Raw genomic sequence first — 11,145 nt, 5'->3', positions numbered from 1 at the left:
TCCCTACTAAAATACAAAAATTAGCTGGGCGTGGTGGCCTGCGCCTGTAATCCCAGCTACTCAGGAGGCTGAGGCAGGAGGAGAATCACTTGAACCGGGGAGGCAGAGGTTGCAGTAAGCCGAGATCGTGCCACTGCACCTCAGCCTGGGCAACAGAGCGAGACTCCATCTCAAAAACAAACAACCAAACAAACAAAACCCTCTGGTGTCAGGGAGGGCTATGGTGACCCTGGCCAGGTGGTGGGTGGCCAGGTGGGGGACTGTAATGGAGGCGATGGAGAGGTTAGAACTGACTCTGGGAAAAGCCTGCACTGCTCCCAGGAGACCCTTATTCTAGCTCCCCACAGTGTAGAGGAGCACCCTAGCTTTCTGGTCTGGGAAGCTGTTCCCTCCAGGATGGACACATACCACTGGCTTCTAGATCCAAGCAGGAGGGTTTTCCCTAGAGGCCTGGCTCACAAGCCAGGCTACCCCAAGCCACTTGCGGTTAAGCCACCCTCACAAGCCAAATGGCGGCACTACCAGGGATGCTGCGGTGCAGAGGCCATGGGTCTAGGCTCCCCCAGGGGCCCTTCCTGCTCCCCGGCACTGGTACTGTTGATCATATGCCTCCCCTGCCATTGGCATCTGGCCCAGCTTGGTTGAGCTACAGGACTCCCATCTCCAGGAGCAAACATTTAGCTGGTACCTCAGGAGTTGAAAAAGGATGAAGAACTCTGGGCATTGGCACTCGAACCTCAGCTGCTGCTGTAACCCAGACCTTAGGCCGGATTGGATGACTAGGTTTCTGTTTTAACCCAAGGACCCAGCCCCACCAGGCAGTAAGAGGGAAGAGAACTCATGTTCATTGAGTGCCCTATGTGCTGAGCACTGTGCTAGCCCCTTTACCTTCATTTCCTCATTTAATCCTCCCAACCATGCCATGAGGTAGGCAAGGCTGAGGTCCAGAGAGGGGAAGTGACCTATTTGAGGTCACACAGCAAGATCTGCCAAGCTCTGTTTTACAGGATATAATTGTTGAAAACAACCAAAAATGCTGGATAAAACATGAGAAACACCTTGTTAAAAGCAATGAAGAACTGGCAAGAGAAAAAGGAATAAGGTCAGAATCTAAGGAGAGGTAAGAACCTAGACAAGTAGGAAGCACTGAAGTCATTTTGGCTATGTGGGTGTTTGCTGATATGCAAGTGAGAACCTCAGGTTTTTGTTGTTGTTGTTGTTGTTTGATATGGAGTCTTGCTCTGTTGCTCAGGCTGGAGTGCAGTGGCACGATCTCAGTTCACTGCAACCTCGACCTCCCAGGTTCAAACAATTCTCATGCCTCAGCCTCCTGAGTAGCTGGGATTACAGGCACATGCCACCATGCCCGGCTTTGTATTTTTAGTAGAGACAGGGTTTCACCATATTGCCCAGGCTGGTCTCGAACTCCTGGCCTCAAGTGATCCACCCACCTCGGCCTCCCAAAATGCTAGGATTACAGTCGTGAGCCACCGCGCCCAGCCAAGAACCTCAGTATTAATGATCTTGTGGGCCAGTGTGATAAATGTCAAAACTCAGGGCCTGTCCCCAGTGGGGAATCTATCAGGAGGCTCTCCTAGTTTAAGCTGGCACCCTAACAGGTCTCCCTACCTTGGGAATGCAAGAGAAGAGGGGAGGAGATGTCACTGAGATGTAACCACAAGCTGGCCATCACTTAGATTGGCGGCCCAAGTTCACGTCATTTGGGTGATTCATAAAACCTCTGCTCATGAATTTAAAGTACCCTTGGGGCCGGGTGTGGTGGTTCATGCCTGTAATCCCAGCACTTTGGGAGGCCAAGGTGGGCAGATCATTTGAGGCCAGAAGTTCAAGACCAGCCTGGCCAACATGGTGAAACTCCGTCTTTACCAAAAATATAAAAATTAGTCGGGCGTGGTGGCATGTGTCTGTAATCCCAGCTACTCAGGAGGCTGAGGTAGAAGAATCGTTTGAACCCAGGAGGCAGAGGCTGCAGTGAGCTGAGATTGTGCCACTGCACTGCAGCCTGGGCAACAGAGCAAGACCCTGTCTCAAAAAAAAAAAAAAAAAAGTACCCCTGGACTGCTAATGCCCCTGTCACCTGGCAGAGGGACCCATCAATCCTCTCTGGAGAGAGGCATATTCATCCTAGGCCTCAAGAAGTACCCACCAATAAGTTTTCAAATATACTCAGTGGTATATAAGCCCCAAATAAGCCAGCGACACAAGGAAACACTGAGAATCAGCAGAAACAACAGACAGCAGACATAGACCTACAACAACTTCAGATCATGGAATTATCCAGCATCAATTAGAAAACATACTTAACATGTGTAACAAAATAAAAGACAAGCTTGAAAATACCTGTAGGGAGTAGGAAACTATAAAGAGTGACCTAACAGATTTGAGAAGGAAGCAAATTTTCAGCAGAGTTGAGAAAGGGGTATATTTTTCAGAGGTGAAAAATATATTATAAATGAAATTTTAAAATGCAGTGGAAGAGAGTTTGTGAGCTGGCAGATGGTTTAGAAAAAAGCAGTGGAGGCCAGGAGTGGTGGCTCACGCCTGTAATCCCAGCACTTTGGGAGCACAAGGTAGGCAGACCACTTGAGGTCAGGAGTTTGAGACCAGCCTGGCCAACGTGGTAAAACTCTGTCTCCACTAAAAATACAAAAACTAGCTGGATGTGGTGGCAGGCACCTGTAATCCTAGCTACTTGGGAGGCTGAGGCAGGAGAATGACTTGAACCTGGGAGGTGGAGGTTGCAGTGAGCTGAGACCGCACTGCTGCATTCCAGCCTGGGAGACAGAGACTTTGTCTCAAAAAAAAAAAAAAATTAGCCAGGCGTGGTGGTGTGGGCTTGTAATCCCAGCTACTAGGGAGGCTGAGGCATGAGAATCACTTGAACCTGGGAGGCAGAGGTTGCAGTGAACCAAGATCACGCCACTGCACTCCAGCCTGGGCAACAGAGCGAGACTCTGTCTCAAAAAGAAAAAAGCAATGGAAAACAGCACAGAGAGACCAAAAGACAAAATATATGGAAGAAAAGTTAAGAGACGTGGAAGAGATCAGCCTATGATTAGTGGGAGTTTTAGGAGGAAAGGAGAGGGAGAATGGAGAGAGGCAATATGTGAAGAGATATTGGCTGAGAATTTTTCCAGAATTGATAAGACACACCATTCACAGATGTTAAGAATCCTAAGGAATTCCTAGCAGGATTTTTTAAAAAGAAGAAAAGAAAGAAATACATATTTAAATGTGTATCGTAAATTGCAGAATACACACACATCACTCACATATGAGAGAGAGAGAGAGAGAAAACCAGAGGGAAAATGTCAGTATACCTTAGACTAACAGCTGATTTGTCAACCTCCACATAGAAAGGTAGGGAGGGATGACCTGACACCCTAGAATTCTTTATCCAGTGAAAATATCTTCCACAAATGAGCACCAAACAAACACATTGTCAGAAAAACAAAAACTGAGAATTTATAATTAGGGAACTCTTATTAAACGATATTCTAAAGGATGTACATTAGGTGGAAGGAAAGTGATCCCAGATGGAAGATCTAGGACGCAAGAAGGTATGAGGAGCTATGAAACTGGTAAATACGTGGGTAGAGCTAGGCAAACATGGACTATATAATATAATAATCATTCTAAGGTTTTCTGAAGTTACAACAAAACGAGAGAGAACGAAAGTACACAGAGTCAAGATGGGGGGGAAACAGTTAAAATGCTTTAAGGTCTTGCATGACTGAAGAGGAAGGTAAAGTGATTGAGTAACTTTAGACTTTGATAAGTAGGCATGTGGTAATTTCCAGGGCAGCCACTAAAAAAAAAAAAAAAGAAAAGAAAAAGAAACACCATGTATAACTTTCAATTTGTAGGGGAGAAAAAAGATAATAAAAAAAAATAATGCAAAAGAAAAATAAACAAGAAAAAGAGAGAAAAATGGCACAAAATAGGATAGTGGATTCAGGATCACATAGTTCGTGTGTGACAGAGCTGGGCCTTGTTCCCTGTTCCATGGAGCTTTGGAAAGTTGTCCCCTACCCCTAGAGTACCCCAACTGTCTCCTACCCCTAGAGTACCCCAATTATCTCCTGACACAGCCCCCAGCACTACTTGTCTACTGTACCTGTCCAAGCACCACCAGGCTTCACACCCACCCCTTCCTCTGCTCCCCCCACGATGCTGGGATCCCTGAGGCCAGAGACTCAGACTACGGCAGGGGCTTATCCTGGGGAATGAGCTAATGGCTATGTGTGGCCCTCTTAAGTGTCTGTACTTCTGTCACAGTCACCTGGGTTTTGCCTAACCCTGTCTTGAAGTTCGATACTTGTCAGTACTGTTGACCCACATCCCCTTTCCTCTTTACCCCAGTTCTGCTGGTGCCTGGGTTCTGAACTTTTAAGCTCTCACCTGGGCCTTTGCAACAGCCTCACACCTGGTCTTCCTGACACCACCTGACTCTTTTGATCCACCCTTTAAGGCTGCTGAGGCATTGCTGCTATTTGGCTCAGAAATGATCCATCCTATGAGAAGGCCAACAGAGTCTGAACAGACAACATTAACAATGATTATCTGTTGGGCACTTACTGTATGCAGGCACCTACTGTGCACATCACAGGCAATATCTTCACTTACTCCTTACAGCTACCCCTTGAGTTGGTTTTACTGATGAGGAAACCGAGGCTTTGGGAGAGGAACAAACTTGCCCAAGGTTGTCCATCTATGAAGCAGCAAAGCTAGATCTGCATGTCTGACTCAGAGAGGTCATGCCCATAAAGCATTAAGCTGGCTTTCAAGGATGTTGATAAATTGGTCCCAAGCCAATATCTTAGCCTCACCATCCCTATATTCACCTATATTAGGCAACACAGGCCATTTGTTGTCCCCTGAGCATGCCCTGGTTGATCCCTACTCCCTACCTTTGCTCACACACATTCCTCCTCCTGAAATTTCCTTCTCTCATCTCTACCCTTCCAGAAGTCTTGTCCTAAATGTCTCCTCCCCAGGGAAGATCTCCTTCCTTTAATGATTGTCAGAGCCTTGCATCACACTCAAGCGTGTTCATGTGTCACCTTCTCTAGTGGGCAGCAAGTTAACTGGGAGCCAAGACCAAGCCTGGTTCATTCTCAGCTCCTCAGAAGTGCCCCGTACTGTGCATGGCATGCATGTTTTCTGAATTCTTTCAATCCAGTTCACGCAGACAGGTAGAAGCTGCACACAAACAGATCCTTTCCTGAGCAGCACAGCTTGGAGGATGTGGCATGTTTTATGGAGCTTGGCACATGGGGCATTTGTGCATGTGCTGTGTAATCATCCCAGCCACATACCCTTTCTGCCTATGGTGCAATGGAGACATTCTCGTGGGCAGAGGTGCTCCCAGGAGGTGTAAGCTCTGAGCTCAGGACCTCTTTTCGGTGGATGTTCTTATTTCTCTTACCTTCAGAAATGAACGCCAGCTTTATTAACCCCAAGCCTCCATCCCTGACAGGGGCATGCATCTCACTATCAGTGTTCCTCCCAGAACTTATAGGAAAACTGTAAACTGCAGCTTGCAAACCTCCCACCTTCTCCTGCCAAAACTTGGACCTGGGCAAATCACACTGAAACCATCCATACTGGCCGGGCGCAGTGGCTCACACCTGTAATCCCGGCACTTTGGGAGGTCAAGGCGGGTGGATTGTCTGAGCTCAGGAGTTCGAGATCAGCCTGGGCAACATGGCAAAATCCTATCTGTACTAAAAATACAAAAAATTAGCCAGGCGTGGTGGTGCTCACCGGTAGTCTCAGCTACTTGGGAGGCTGAGGCATGAGAATCACTTGAACCCGGGAGGCAGAGGTTGCAGTAAGCCAAGATCACGTCACTGCACTCCAGCCTGGGTGACAGAGCAAGACTCTGTCTCAAAAACAACAACAACAACAACAACAACAATCCATATAGATTTGGGCGGTGTGGAGGATGCCAGATGCAGAGGAGATATGATGGAATGAGGAAGAGTCAGACCTGTCTGTGCCCAGGAGGAGTTTACAATTTAAGTGGGAAGATAAGACACATGGGAAAGCTATGCAGAGGGAAATGAGATGATGCTTAATTACCAGTTTCAGGCCACAAGTGAAGAGGTTTTGCAAGACTGAGTCTTGGAGACAGGCTTAGCGCATGGAAGGGTGGCCAAGCCTGAGGGGTGACAGGGCAGGAAACAGGCCTGCCCACCTCACAGAAATTGGGATCCAAGCTGAGTCTTGGTCCCCTGAGAGGAAGGGCATTCGTGCATGCAGAACTGAGGGCTAGGAGAAGGGTATGCACCTGGTAAAGGGTGTGGGTGTCCACCCTGGCTGGATGGACAGAGGCCTGAATGAAAAGGCTGGGAAAAAGGTTGGAAATTGGCCAGGTTAAGCAACTTGGGTCCTGAAGGGGTCAGCAAGACATTGTGGAGGGCCTGCTGCAGGCAGAACTGAAGGAAGGTACATCCAGGCAGCCTTTACTTCCTCTCCTCCACAGCCTTGGTGCTGTGAACTGACACCCAAACCCTCCAGGAGCACTTCCTTTCTAGACCCAACAAAGGGCAGAAGAAAAAAATAAAGCCTGGATCCATTTGAAAAGGGGCCAACCAGCCCCTCCCAAACCCAGTTCTTTGACTTGCACCCAAGACTTAAATACATCCTTTGAAACTCCTCATCCATTGAAGTTCCTTTCCTTTGAAACCATAAAAGAATGTGGGGCTGCATTTTGCCTTGGTGGTAGGAAAATTCCACATGCAACTTGCAGCATTTACAGGGTGGAGACTTCTGGCCTGGGAGCAGGAGGTCTGAGCCCAGGCCTTTCCACAACAGTGACAGCCAGGGAGGGGCCTGGCAGTGCAGCCCAGAGGTCGAGGCATGTTCTGGAGTCAGGTCCTCTGTGATAAGCCAGTTGAGTGACCTTAAGCAGGCCACTGGATCTTGTGAAACCCCAGTTTTCTCACTCCTAAAATGAAGATAACATCTGCTCTCACTCTGGAAGGCTGCATACCTTTTGTGCACAGGGTTCTCTGCATGTGCCAATAAGGTATCAGGCCAGTTGACATCTGGTTAGTTTTCTCTCCCTGTGGCAACTTCCATATCCCTTGGCTGTTACTGCTGCAGATGAATACATGGGATGGCAAATTGTCACCAGAAATAAACAGCCGTCAAGAGTAGAATGGCCTCAAAGGTATGCCATCTAGTCTTTGCCTCTGTGATCAAGACCAAATGAAGCTCCATGACATCCAGAGCAGGGTGAGAAGGGTCTCTGTCCCCACCAAGTGCTTGAGTGTACAGCAGGAGGTCAGAGGCTGAAGAATACATTATAGGAGACATCAGAGACTGGAATAGATGGCAGCTTCATGAAGAGGTGGAGACAGAGGTCTAGTGGGGAGAGGGCAGAATACTAACTCAGAGCACCAGGAATCTTAAAAGAAAATGGCTGAACCTAGACCCTTACCTCACACCATAGACAACAATTAACTCAAAATGAATCACGGACCTAAATGTAAGAACTAAATCTATAAAACAACCGGAAGCAAACATAGGAGAAATTCTTTGTGGCCTTGGATTTGGCAAAGATTTCCTAACTAGTACACAAAAAGCACAAGCTGTAAAGATAATCAATACAATCTTCATCAATATTTAAAACTTTTGTGGGCCGGGTACAGTGGCTCATGCCTGTAATCCCAGCATTTTGGGTGGCTGAGTGGGTGGATCACTTGAGGTCAGGAGTTCAAGACCAACCTGGCCAACATGGTGAAACCCTGTCTCCACTAAAAATACAAAAATTAGCTGGGCGTGGTGGCAGGCATATGTAATCTCAGCTACTCAGGAAGCTGAGGCACAAGAATTAAGTGAACTCTGGAGCTGAGATCATGCCACTGCACTCCAGCCTGGGCAACAGAGTACGACTCCATCTCAAAAAAAATAAAAATATCTTCCCGTCATCTTGGATCCTGTGGAGGCCTGCTGGGAACAGGACTTCTAAAAGAAAATATGTCTGGAAATATGTCTAAAAGAAAATAGGCTGTGGTCAAAGGCCATTTTTGCTGGGTATAAGCGGAGTCTCCAGAACCAAAGGGAGCACACAGCTCTTCTTAAAATTGAAGGTGATTATGCCTAAGATGAAACAGAATTATATTTGGGCAAGAGATGCACTTATGTATACAAAGCAAAGAACAACACAGTGACTCCTGGCAGCAAACAAAACAAAACCAGAGCAATCTGGGGAAAGGTAACTCAGGCCCATGGAAACAGTGGCATGTTTCGTGCCAAGTTCCGAAGGAATCTTCCTGCTAAGGCAGGAAGCCTGTCATGGGGACACAGAATCTGAGTGATGCTGTACCCCTCAAGGATTTAAACTAATGAAAAGTCAATAAATATACATGGATTTGTGCTTCTGTAAAAAAATAAATAAAATAAAAATAAAAAATATTTAAAACTTTTGTGCTTCAAAATGCACTGCTACAAAAATGAAGAAGTATGGGCCAAGTGCAGTAGCTCACACCTGTAGTCCCAGCACTTTGGGAGGCCGAGGTGGGTGGATCACTTGAGGTCAGGAGTTCAAGGCCAGCCTGGCCAACATGGTGAAACCCCATCTCTACCAAAAATACAAAAATTAGCCAGGTGTGGTGGTGAGCACCTGTAATCCCAGCTACTTGGGAGGCTGAGGCACGAGAATCACTTGAACCCAGAGGCAGAGGTTGCAGTGAGCTGAGATGGTGCCACTGCACTCCAGCCTGGGTGACAGATGGAAACTGTCCCAAAATACAAAAACAAAACCAATAAAAAGGGTAAAAAATTTGAAGAGACACTTCACCAAACAAGATGTTTGGATGGCAAGTAAGCATATGAAAAGATGCTCAACATCATTGGTCATTAGAGAAGCACAAATTAAAATTACAATGAGATACTACCACACACTCACTAGAATGGCTTAAATTAAAAAGACTGACCATACCTAGTGTTGACAAGGATATAGAGCAGCTGCAACTCTCATAAACAGCTGGTGTGGATAGAAAATGGTTCAACCACTTTGGAAAACAGTTGGCAGTTTCTTTAAAAGTTGAACATATGGCTGGGCGCAGTGGCTCACGCCTGTAATCCCAGCATTTTGGGAGGCCGAAGCGGGTGGATCACGAGGTCAGGAGATCGAGACCATCCTGGCTAACACGGTGAAACCCCGTCTCTACTAAAAATACAAAAATTAGCCAGGCGTGGTGGCAGGCGCCTATAGTCCCAGCTACTCAGAAGGCTGAGGCAGGAGAATGACGTGAACCCAGGATGTGGAGCTTGCAGTGAGCTGAGATCGCGCCACTGCACTCCAGCCTGGGCGACAGAGCAAGACTCCGTCTCAAAAAAAAAAAAAGTTGAACATACGCCAGTCATTCGATTTGTGGGTACTTTGCCAAGAGAAATAAAAGCATATATTCACACAAACACTTGTATGTGAACAGTCATAGCAACTTTATTCGTAATAGCCCCCAAACTAGAAAGAACTCAAAGTCCATTGACAAATGGATAAACAAATTGTAGTATATTCATATAATGGAATACTACTCAGCAATAGAAAGGAACAAACTGTTTATACAATGACGTAGATGAGCCTTAAAACAATGACACTGAGTGAAAGAAGACAGACCCAAAAAAGTGCACATACTGTATGATTCTACATGTGTACAATTCTAGAATATGTGAACTAATCCATAGTCACTGACAGCAGGTCAGTGGTTGACTGGGAGTGGGGCAGGAGGGCAGCAAGGGGGGATTTCCATGGGTACAAGGAAATGAGTGATGGAGATGGTCATTGTTGATTGTGGTGTTGGTTTCACGGGGCAGACGTATGTCAAAAATCCATTAAAGTGTGCAGTTTACTGTATATCAATTATGCTCAATAAAGCTGTGCAAAAGAAGGAGGAGGGGAGGGAGGCAGCAGCTCTTGGCCCCAGGGGGACAACCAGTCACTCCTCAACTCTTCCAAGTATGGGTATGGGGTTTGTCTATAGAATCTGTGAATTCACTCTCCTATGCTACCCAGGGGTTCTTTACCAACTCAGCTGCACCTCCCCAACTTGTCCCAGGTTCTTTGAGAGCAGGGACTATGCCTTCTGTATCAAGTCTCTCCTGTTGAGAAAGCAGATGATGGCAATGATGAGGCAGCTTCCGTGGGTAGTAGGAGAGGGGCTGGTCTATCACTAGGACCAGGGCTGATCACACCTGGATCTTGGGGGAGTCCACCCAACTGTGGGGCAATAACACCACTGTCATTTCTGCCTTGTTTGTGGAATGCATGGTGACTCACTCCAGGAAGACTCCCAACATTGCTGAGGAACAGGATAAGGCAGAGGTGAGATGGTGAGCCACACTTGGCTCTGAAGGAACTGAACCCCCAGGGCTCACCCTTCAGGTTGGGGCTGTTGGACAAGATGAACCTTATGTAACCTACAGAGAACCATTTACTTCTGGAGCGAGGAAGCCAATGCTGTGTGCAAGGTGGTCTTCTGAGCCTGCTGAACCTAGATTCCAATCTTTACCACACTGACCTGATTGAAGTCTCTGTGATCTGTGGTCACAATCATTCTGGCTGAGGCACCCCAAGGCTGACAACCTTGCTAAGCCAAAGCTGGAGCTCTCTCCCTTCTAGAAGCCAGGCCAGAATTCTGCGTGGCCACCAAGCCTTGACTTTCTGAAGCCAAACACTTGATTCAACACGATGAAGCTCATTTCCGTTGCATTCAAGCACCATGAGGGCCTTCAGTAGTGATGGTTCCCATAGATTTGTGTAAACCAAAGTATGGACTAGGCTACACATGCAGTCCTTCACTTTGATGCTGGTCCTACCAACATAGAACATCTATGATCTGCCCTCACCCCTGTGGATTTTCCTTGATAGCATTAGTCTTACTAAAGAAAAGCTTGATTCAAAAATCCAACCACATGGGCTGGTTCGAAGGTAGTGTGTTATTTCAGTTGATTGCTCACTGTCAGTTACAGGTTGAACTCCTTGTTCTACTCTGTCCCCCTTCTTGCCACTGCACTTGACTAGTTTAAAAAAATATCCAATCACAAAATGGACATATGTGTTGGGTTATATGACAATTATATGGCAAAGGAATAAGTCATTTGATGAATAAG

The 11,145-nt window shown here is 46.8% G+C and overlaps 1 pseudogene; it reads left to right on the top strand.

The window, feature by feature from the left end:
* Positions 1-509: 509 nt before the first annotated feature.
* LOC107968708 (large ribosomal subunit protein eL33-like) lies at positions 510-8,371 on the top strand (annotated as a pseudogene).
* Positions 8,372-11,145: the final 2,774 nt, after the last annotated feature.

Source organism: Pan troglodytes, chromosome 18, assembly GCF_028858775.2.
Source record: "Pan troglodytes isolate AG18354 chromosome 18, NHGRI_mPanTro3-v2.0_pri, whole genome shotgun sequence".
NCBI lineage: Eukaryota > Metazoa > Chordata > Mammalia > Primates > Hominidae > Pan > Pan troglodytes.
This window is presented reverse-complemented; position numbering and strand designations above follow the sequence as displayed.